Source organism: Rattus rattus, chromosome 3 (assembly GCF_011064425.1).
Source record: "Rattus rattus isolate New Zealand chromosome 3, Rrattus_CSIRO_v1, whole genome shotgun sequence".
Taxonomy (NCBI): Eukaryota; Metazoa; Chordata; class Mammalia; order Rodentia; family Muridae; genus Rattus; species Rattus rattus.
The window spans coordinates 124,806,238-124,817,203 of NC_046156.1; the positions used below are offsets into that span (position 1 = coordinate 124,806,238).

The 10,966-nt window shown below is 42.9% G+C and overlaps 1 pseudogene; it reads right to left on the bottom strand.

Moving 5' to 3' along the window:
- Positions 1-6,093: 6,093 nt before the first annotated feature.
- LOC116895554 lies at positions 6,094-6,802 on the bottom strand (annotated as a pseudogene).
- Between the last annotated feature and the right edge of the window lie 4,164 nt (positions 6,803-10,966).

Sequence of the window (10,966 nt, forward strand, 5' to 3'; positions counted from 1 at the left end):
AGGCATTATCAGACCTGAGCAGAATTGCTCAGGAGACGTGTGCTACCCTCGGAGCTTCCTTCTGTGGGTCCAGGAGGAAGAGGGGAGGAAGTTGGCTGCTAGGGGCAGGGTCTGAGTGATTTGTTTTGTTTTGTTTTGATTGATAGTTCTGGGCCATGTAAGCCACTGGAAACTAACTGCCTATGTCCTTTCCCATGTACCTATGATCATCTGTGTGCTTAATCATGTGCAGGCATAGGATGATGATTATGGGAATTTTTTTTAAGCATTCATCTTAAGGACACACCTAGCCTTATTGTGTACATGCACCTAAAACCAAGCCGGGCCGATTCAGCACTGCATCTAGTCAGGACAATATGTTGGATCACAAAAGCAGTGTTAGGAGGGAGTTTCTGAAAAACTATTGTAAGGGTCCATTATTCACTGAAGAATGAAACCCCAGACTCAAACCGTATGTTAATGCAGAGTGTTTTATTCTGCAGAAGTCCAGCATGCTGAAGTCTCCCATTACCAAGATAGGCAACCATGTGAGCTTGCAGGCCTGATTTAAAGCACATTAGGGGATTCTGGGGGTAGGTGACCCCTATCTTAATCTGTTGGGTCCATCTCTACGGACATACCATTATCAGGACATGTTGCTATCAGGAACTGTTGCTGGGGAAGTCTGGAAACTGCTGCTGACCCATTGTCCTTGCCTCAGGCCAGGTGACAGGGCAGCTTCTGACTGGCTTCCTGGAATCTGGGTGTATTGTTGTTGTTGTTGTTGTTGTTGCTGTTGTTGTTCTGACTTGCCTGGGCTTGCCTGGAATTGCCCAGTTCTTGGAAACAGAAATTTCAGGGCCCACCTCCTTAACTGCCAATTTGAAGCCTGTCATGGAATCAGCCTGTCTTACTATTAGAGTTGTTGGGGTCAAGTGACTGGTTGCTTTGTTTGGAGAGGGGCATGCGTAGCTCCATGCAGTGGAAGGGTCCTGAGTGGCTAAGTTCTCTTCACAAACTTCCTTCCTCACCCTTAGGCTTGACAATTCATTGTAACTCACAGAGTTCAGAAAAGTGCTATACTTAGAAGTTTAGAAGTGCAGCATTTGCTTTAATTAGTCTTTATGTATGTGGTTCATGAGTGCTTGGGTGTGTGTGTGTGTGTGTGTGTGTGTGTGTGTGTGTGTGTGTGTGCGCGTGCATGCGAGCATGTGTGGGAGTGTAACCATGGCACACAGATGAAGATGAGAGAACAATTTCCGAAGTGGCATTTTTGTGCCATGTGTACTCTAAGAGACCAGACTCAGGTCATCAGGCTCGGCAGCAGGTCCTCAGTGAGTCGTCTCAGTGGAGCAGTAATCACAGCTTCATTAGAACAGAAAGGGTCATATCAGAAGCAGACACAGGGTTAGGTAAGAAAATATCTCAAAGCAAAGTCGCTGTTCCTCTATTCATACACAACACAGAGTGTGCCAAACAAGGAAGTTCATCCAAGCTTTAGGGTGTCTAGCTTTTACTGACAGCTCATTATGGGCCCAATTAGTCGAATCACTAACAGTGTGACTCCATCTCTGATGTGCCTACCCTCCAGAAAAGCTGAATAGAAAGCACTAGCCACGTGGTTTAAGACCAGTCTTTGTTCTGAGGCATTTCATTAGCATAAGCCATTGGGTGTGTTTCAAAGGTCCAGCATGAGGAAGACATTCCCAACACTCCAAAAAGATGGAAGAGAGACTCTCAGGCACTGACAATAGAAGAAATAAATACAATGGTCAAAGAAAACGTTAAATCTAAGTAACTCCTGACAGAAAACATCCAGGAAATCTGGAACAGTATTAAAAGACCAAACCTAAGAATAATAGGATTATAGGAAGAAGCCCAGCTAAGAGGCCCAGAAAATATTTTCCACAAAACAATAAAAGAAAATTGTCCTAACCTAAAGGAGATACATATAAAGGAACAAGAAGCTTACAGAACACCGAATAGATTGGACCAGAAAAGAAAGTCCCCTCAACACATAATAATCAAAACACGAAACATACAGCACAAAGAAACAATATTAAAAGAAGTAAGAGAAAAAGATCAAATAACATATGAAGGCAGACCTATTACACCTGACTTCTCAGTGGAGACTCTAAAAGTCAGAAGAGCATGGATAGATGTCTTACAGACCTGTAAGAAACCAAAAATGCCAGTTCAGATAACTATACCCAGCAAAGTTTTCAATCACCATAGATAGAGAAATAAGAGATCCCACAATAAAGTCAAACATGTAGTCTTACAGCCCTATAGAAGGTGCTAAAAGAAAAAACGTTTAAAAAAAAGAGGTTAACTACACCAGTGACAAAACAGGAAATATCTCACACTTTGAAGCCAAAAGAAGAGAAACATACAACATCACCACCAACAACAAAATAACATGAATTAACAATCATTGGTCATTGATATCTTTCACTATCAATGCTCTCAATTCCCCAGTAAAAAGGCACAGGCTCACGGGATGGATGCAAAGGCAGGATCCGTCTCCCTGCTACATATAAGAACCACACCTCAATATCAATAATAGGCATTACCACATGGTAAATAGTTGGAAAAAGATTTTCCGAGCAAGCTGGTGCTGCCGGGTTAATAGCTAAACAAAATTCTAAAATAACTAATAAAACTCTAAACCAAAATTAATTAAAAGAGATGGGGAAGGACACTTCACACTCATATCAAAGGGAAAAAACTCACCAAAATGTCATTTCAACTCTTAACATCTATGCCCTGATCAGAGAGACTCACAAGTTTGTGAAAGAAACATTACTATAATTTAACTCAAATATTTGCCCTCACATACTGATCAACAGAATTTAATTGACGACCCAGACAAAAATCCACACATATATGGACACCTGATTTTTTTTTTAAGAGAAGCCAGAAATGCACACTGGAAAAAAGAAAGCATTTTCAACAAATGGTGCTGGTTAAATTAGATGTCTGCATGTAAAAGAATGCAAACAGATCCATATTTATCCCTCTGTACAAAACTCAAATCCAAGTGGATCAAAATTCTCAACATAAAACTGGACACACTGAATCTGATAGAAGCAAACATGGGCAACAGCCTTGAATGTAGTAGCACAGAAGGTAACTTTCTGAACACAACACCCATAGCATAGGCACTAAGGTCAACAATTAATAAATGGGATCTCATGAAACTGAATAACCTCTATAAGACAAAGGATACCATCAACTGAACAAAGTAACAGTCTAAAAAATGGGGAGAGATTTTTTTTACCAACCTCGTATCTGATAGAAGTCTAACATCTAAAAATATATATTTAAAAACTCAAGAAACTAGATATCAAAAAAACCCAAATAATCCAATTAAAATATGAGGTACAGATCTAAACAGAGAAATCTCAATAAAGGAATCGATTAAATGACTGAGAAATACATAAAGAAATGTTCAATATTCTTAGGCATCAGGGAAATGCAAATCAAAACTAGCTTGAAATCCTATCTTACATCTGTCGGAATGGCTAAGATCAATAACACAAGTTGTCACTTGTACTCCTGCTGGGGAGGATGTGGAGCAAAGGGAAGTCCTCTCCCATTGCTGGGGAAAGTGCAAACTTGCACAGTCACTATGGAAATCAATATGGTCAAGACCACTCTTGGTCATACACCTAAAGGATGCTCCATCCTACCACAGGGACACTTGTTCAACTATGTTTGTAGCAGCTTTATTCATAATAGCCAGAAGCCGGAAAAAACCTACATGCACCTCAACAGAAGAATGGATAAAGAACGAAAACGAGGAAATTTACAGTTACTCAGCTGCATTTGTTGTTGTTGTTGTTGTTTTTAAAAGGCATCATAAACTTTGCACCTAAAATCACATTAGGTAACACAGAAAGAAAAATATAGAATATATTCACTTTTAAGTGGATATAAGCTGTTAGGTAAATGGTAAGGAAGCTACAAGGCAGAGACCCTGATAGGCTAAGCAACAAGGAGGGCTCTAGGGGAAACACATGGATCTCCCTGAGAAGGAGAAATATAATACATTCTGAGGATAGACTGGGGTGGGTGGGGATGGGAGTGGTAGGGATCAGGTGAGAAGCAGGGAATGGAGGGAGAGGGTACTGGGGGGACAGCTGGAATTGGAGGTCATTTGGAGAGTCATGTGGAATCTTCCTGGAATTTATGAAGGAGTCCCTAGAGAGGACTCCTAATAATGGAGGATATGGAGTCTGAGCTGCCCATCTTCTGTAGTGAGGCAAGGCTCCCAGGGGTGGGACTCGGTTGCCTTTGTTTGAGTTGTTGGCCTAGGAGGTCTGGAGGGGATTCCTAAACAACCCAGATGGATGCTAGGACAGTTGCTCTCTGAAAACTGACAGCGGGACCCCACTGCCAAGGACAATATCCACACAGCTCAGTGAATGTACAGAGGTCGAGCCGGTGCCTTCATGGAGCCCTCACCCCTATGTTCTAGTCTCTTTGGCGTGGGAAGGTGCTCTGCAGGATATGGAAAGATAAACCTGGACACCAACCCAGCCGCTGAACCTCTGACCAACATCTATCCTGCCAGCAAGATCTGCTGGGTGGTGGACTAACAAATGTCTGGTTTAACTTGAGGTTAACACCACAAGAGGGAACTCATGCCCCACACTACCTGGAATGACCAGGCACCTGAGACTGGATCTCACCAAGAAGTAGAGTAGAATCAAACACAACTGACCAATAAGTAAACAAATTCAATTCAATTAGTCCTAACGATATTCTGCTATAGCTATAGACTAGTGCCTTGCCCAGTCATCAAGAGAGGCTTCCTCCAGCAACAGATGGGAGGGAGTGTGAAGACCCACAATCAGACATATTCCAAGAATGTCTAAATTGGACATCTCCACCAGGGCTCCTGGAGTTTGAAGAACCCCACAAAGAGCAGGAGGAAAGCTGGTAGGAGTCGGAGGGGATGGAGGACACCAGGAGAACAAGGCCCACAGAATCAACTAAGCAGGGCACACAAGAGCTCACAGAGACTGAAGCAGCAAGCATACAGCCTGCATGGGTCTGCCCCAGATTCTCTGCACACATTAGGGTTGCTACCTTGATGTTCTTGTGGGACTCCTAACAGTGGGGGAATCAGTACCTCTGACTCTTTTGCCTGCTCTTGGGACTCGTTTCCTCCTCCTGGTTTGCCTTGCCCAGACTATGTATGAGGGCTTCTGCTTTGTCCCAATGTATCTTGTTCTATTTGGATGTTGTCTCTTGGAGACCTGCTCTTTTCTGAAGGGAAATGGAGAGGAAGTGGATCTGGGGGGAGAAGGGAGCTTGGAGGGAGCTTGGAGAAGTCGAGGAGGGGGAACATATGGTTAGGATGTATTGTATGAGAGAAGAATCTGTTTTCAATGTTTAAAATCAAAATGAAGATGTTACATTTTTAGGGTTCATGGTTTTACTATGGTGGAATCCGGTGGGTTTTGTTTATCGTCATCATCCGTTTGGCTCTATTTGGAATCACCTAGGAGACGCACCGTTAGAGCACCTTCTGAGAAGTCTTCATGAGGTGGAAGGCCCGCTGTGAATTTGTGCAGCACTACCCCAGTGGGTTGAACTGAACGAAAAGGAGGAGGAGCTGGGGATGTCTCTCGGTTGGTCAAATACTTACCTAGGAAATTCAAAGCTCTGGTTTCAATCCTGAAAATTCATAAAGCTAATTCTTAGTATTTGTAGAATAGCAAAAGTACCCACTAAAACTATGTTTAAGACAGGTCCTATCATATAGCTCAGACTGGCTTTGAACTCTTAATTCTTTTGCCTCAGCCTCCCAAATACTGGGGTTCAGGCATGTAACACATCTAAACACTAAACCTTTTTTGTACCCTCATACTTCAATAACCTGTGGTGCTCTCGTGGTCATTTAGACAGGTACAGGATGGTGAAAACTTTGGTTAGTCCAGAGAGACTGCCAACTAAGGATAAACAAAGTAATTTTGCCTTTTTGTGCCCTATGAAGTGGTATTTTCACATTTTTGTTCCCCCCCATCCCTATTCTTGTTAGAGGTCTTTCTGTTTAAAATGAATATAAACATAATAACTTTTCCCTAATGGGTGAACTTGAGAACTTCAGTTGATTCTTTCTGGGCTTGCACTTCTATGTAGACTTCCTGATAGGGAACGACTTCTTTCAGGAGATGGAGATCTGGATTTTGATCAGCTGCTTCTTGGTCATGAAATAGACCTGGGTCTTGATCTCGACCCTGGGCAGGATGGGAAGTACTTCAATCCTATTATAGAACCAGACCTAGATCTTCTGAGTGGAGCTGATATTGATCTACGAAGAGACACAGACCTTGATTGTTGAGGAGATGGTGAACTTGACCTCCTTCCACTGCTCCTGCTGCATAGTATCTCCTTCCCCTGGATCCAAATGTGATCTAGATCATGACCTGCTTCTCCTTCATTGGCTATAGCAATGACGGTCACAAGCATAATGTCCCCTTTCACCACACTCATAGCGTCTATCATTAGGATCAAAGGGACGATGGGCAGGTGGTCTATCAAAACGAGATCTCCAAGGCATGCCTGTTGATAATTCAACTCTCACTTGAGAACCACAAATCACTTTCCCATCTAATCCTCAAACGGCATCCTCTGCATCTCTAGGGTCTTCAAATTCCACAAAGGCAAATCCTGGAGGATTTCTGGCAATCCATACAGTTCTTAAGGGCCCATAGTAACTAAATGCCCTTTCTAACCCTCCTTAACCAGCACCAGTTCCCAGGTTACCAACATATGCCCTGCTTTCTCCTCCATACCACCTGTAACACGACATGATGGCAGCCCGTGTGCTTGGCTCTAGCTTGCAATGCAATGCTCACAGCAGGAGTAGCACAGAAGCCGCTGCACAACCTCTGCCAGCGATCCCGGCGGCACTGACCTAGTCCTTTTATAACCACCTTTACAAACCGATTTTAGATGCTTAAACCTACGAGTTAAGAGACAGAAAATTAGTGACTCTCGAGTTAATTGTTAGGATGTTTTTAAGATATTTTAATTAGAAATAGCTGAGATTAGTTAAAGAGCAACAGTCCAAATTACTTGACATAGATACTTTTGAAAAACATCAGAAATCCTCAGAATGTGCCTTATGTTATGTACACCTATGTACACCTGTTTAATGTTATGTAATCCCTTGCTGTTGAGACATATCTGCTCCTAACAGCTCCCCATTCTTGGATTCAAAGAAGAAACTGAGCATCTTTACCTCCAGGTGAGGTTGTACATTGTGGCATGATAGCCACTGGGCAGAAACTGCCTATTCATCTACAGACAAATTACTACCCAGAAAAAAAGGACACACGATGCAGGATAGTCGACTGATTATCTCTGCCAAGACAGGGTAGTCAATCCTTCATAATTCTGCATTACAAAGGTCCATCACATGATCCTGGGCCAAACAGACACAATTTGATGCTTCAACGTGTTGAAAAACAGGGGACTATATAGGCAGGCAGCTGTCTCTACGATTTGTTTCCATTTGTAAAGCATTGTTAGACTTCCTATATTTTAGGTAAATTTTATGTCCCAGTGGGATTGAAGACTAACTAACCATAGTCTTTTAGCCAACCCAGGCTATTTAGCATTAAAGAATACACACACACACACACACACACACACACACACACACACACACACACACACACACACACACACACACAAGCTCCCTCAGTCAAACAAGTTCTCCAGGACAGGAGTGAGGATTGAAAAAAAGACAATTAGACAACATGTAACATAACTCCAGCCAGTTCTGAAGCTGAAGCAGATGTTTTATTTTCCAATCTGCTTTTATACCATTTTAATTACATGCAGAATAATAAGATCAGTTCTGGGTCAAGGAACAAGCAAAGTTCCTGTCTAGGAATAATAGCTTGATCTCTTTCCTGGCTTACTCTTATTCTCCCTGGTAAATCCATCCCTTCGCTGGCGTTGGAGCCCACTTCTTCAGGGTTCCAGCTGATACTGAAGACCAGATGAGACACCCAGCCTCGTGGACTGAGCAGCTACTGGTAATTGGGTTATTGGACCTTCCCAGTAGACAAATGCCTTTCTAGGGGCTGGTCAGGATGACTGAGACAAAAGGACTGCCACACATGCTTCCACTGAGCCAGCTCTGAGCTTCGCCTTAACTCAAATGTAAATGTTCTTCTTAATCAGGACCCATTTCCTGAACCCAAGCCTGAAGCCAGATTTTTGCCCCAGGCTTATTTCTTTTGTCCTGATAATGTCAGATTCCCACCAAGTGTCTAGAAGCCAAAGGCCCCAAAAGGCTCTCTACAATATATTTGAGAGGATGTTTTCAGAGATTATACAAGCTAAACCAAGACACAGCAGGTGTAGAATTATAAGCCTTTTTAAGTTAGGATAGATGTCAGAGTGCTTTATTTAGTTGACAAAACGATAGACTGGGTGTTGGGTGTATCTCATACTTTATAAATTACATCTGAGAAAAGAGCCTTTTAATTGGACATAAAGGGGGAAATATACATTGCCTTCTATACGCAGATGAGGGCAGGTGAAAGACAAGGCTAGAGCCCGAGGTTGGGCAGTGGGAAAGGAAGGCGGGCTGAGAGCAAAGACGGACAGACAGAGAGGAGGACAGAGATGAAAAGACAAGGTGGAACTTAAAGGAGAGGAAGATGAACCTGACCCACGAGGCTTGAAAAAGTCACGGGTAGCTATGGATATCGTAGAAGGGCAATAGAATAATATAGGGTAATTTGTCCCATCTGTGAGTGCAGCTTGTGTTTATATCAACTGAGTTTTGAGTTCTTTGTGGGGCATTGTGGGGGTTGAGAATTTACTGATATAAACCCGACTGATAAATTACAAGCCTCTGGAGTTTCCTTTATACAGGGCTCGGGACTTAGAGCAAGTTGTGACAGACTAGCCACAAGGATGACCCGGAAGGTGAGAGTGTGCCCCCAGCTAACAGTGGGAAATGGGGGAGACCACCACTTGGGGTTAGTCACTGGGGCTGAGAGACCACTGCAGCCGGAGAGTAGCTCGTGATATAGTGGATTGTTTATTAATAATTACATGCTGCCTAGGAAGAGGAGGGGGAGGAGGAGAAAGCAAGGAGGACAACAATTCATTTAAACCCCCCCAAGCAGCCTTTTACATTGTAGAACAATAGTAACATTTGAGCATAATTATCACCTGCAATAGATCAACAGGTAATGTGATGGCTATTCTTAATTGTCAACCTGATCATATAAGGCGTTAACTAAAACACCTGTAAGGGGGTTCTTTCTTAATTAAGGATGTTGAACTGGAAAGACCCACTTTTAATCTAGATCTTTTGAGGCGGGAAGATCCATTTTAATCTGGGCCACACCTTCTCCTGGCAGCCTCTATAAAGCACGTGGAAGGAAGCTTGATCTCTTTCCTGGCTTACTCTTAGTCTCCCTGATAAGTCCATTCCTACACTGGCATTGGAACCTACTTCTTCAGGGTTCCAGCTGATACTGAAGACCAGCTGAGACACCCAGCCTCAGGGACTGAACAGCTACTGGTTATTGGACCTTGCCAGGAGAGAGGGAGGGAGGGAGAGGGGGGGAGAGACAGAGAGAGAGACAGAGAGACAGAGAGAGACAGAGAGAGAGAGAGAGAGAGAGAGAGAGACAGAGACAGAGAGAGAGAGAGACAGAGAGAGACACAGAGAGAGAGAGACAGAGAGAGAGACACACAGAGAGAGAGAGAGAGAGAGAGAGAGAGAGAGACTCATTCTATCCCTTCTATTCTTCTAGAGAACCCTCGCTAACACAGGTAACACTTTACTATCTATAAACACTATATATATATATTGTTGGATGAATTCAATAGCCCTTTCTTACTCTGATATTATATAGTAATTTTGCCACAAAAAGTTTGTAATTTTTCTTTGCAGTGCTTGTAAGACATTAATTAAAGTGAAGTTTTCAAACCTAGGAACTAGACTTCAGTGGGCTTCTCTTAAAATTTATTTATTTTTGTCTATAGCGGTCCATTCCTATAACCTCGTACTCTAAAGGCTGAAGCAAGATCACCAGGCACAATAAGCCTAGGTATATACTAAAACTATCTCAGACAACAACTTAAAATGTTTAATTTTTTTTTCCTTCAAGGAAAGCCATTCACAGCGTATGATTATCAAGGCCCAAAACAAGTAGGAATTTTCTAAATGTGGAGGCTCTAAATTACCACTAGATGGAGCAAGAACAAAAGACATTTCTAGCTGCAGTCCAGGAACTAGGCCAAGGTTTGGGGCTAATCTTAAAAGGGCTTAATTTTGGGAGACAGGCCGGAAGAGGAGCTCAAGGTTAGCGTCAGGACTGGGGATGTGGTTCGTTTGAAATGTTTGCTGAGCAAACACTAACCCCAGCACATCAGGAACCTGAGCTTGTACCGTGCACCTTTTAATATGAGCACTCAGGAAGAAGAGACAAAAGATCAAAGTTCAATGCATTCCCTACTACTGATCAGCAAGTTCAAGGCCAGACTGGAGTACACAGGAGGTCCCGTCTTCAAAGGGGGAAGAGGGGTTAGGGACCACCTCAAGTACAGCCAATTAATTGTAATCCTGTTTGAGCTATAAGCATAGTGAGTTCCAGGCAAGCCTTGACTACACTCTGAGACCCTGTGTTTAAAAGTTAAAAAAAGAAAACATAAAGAGTTGTTACACCAAGAACACGTACCAGTAACTGGCTAAGCTAATCCTAGAGCTTCATTCCTTCCATATCCAGTGCTCTTCTCCACAAACACTGGCAAATTCTCAATGACCACTCTAAGGAGCCAGAATTTGTGATGTGTGTGTGTGTGTGTGTGTGTGTGTGTGTGTGTGTGTGTGTGTGTGTGTGTGTGATGTGTGTGTGTGTGTATGTGTAGGGGGGTGAGTGCAGGTGTCTGTTCTCACCTACTACCTTAGGGCAGATTTCTCTGGATCCTTGCTGCGTATGTC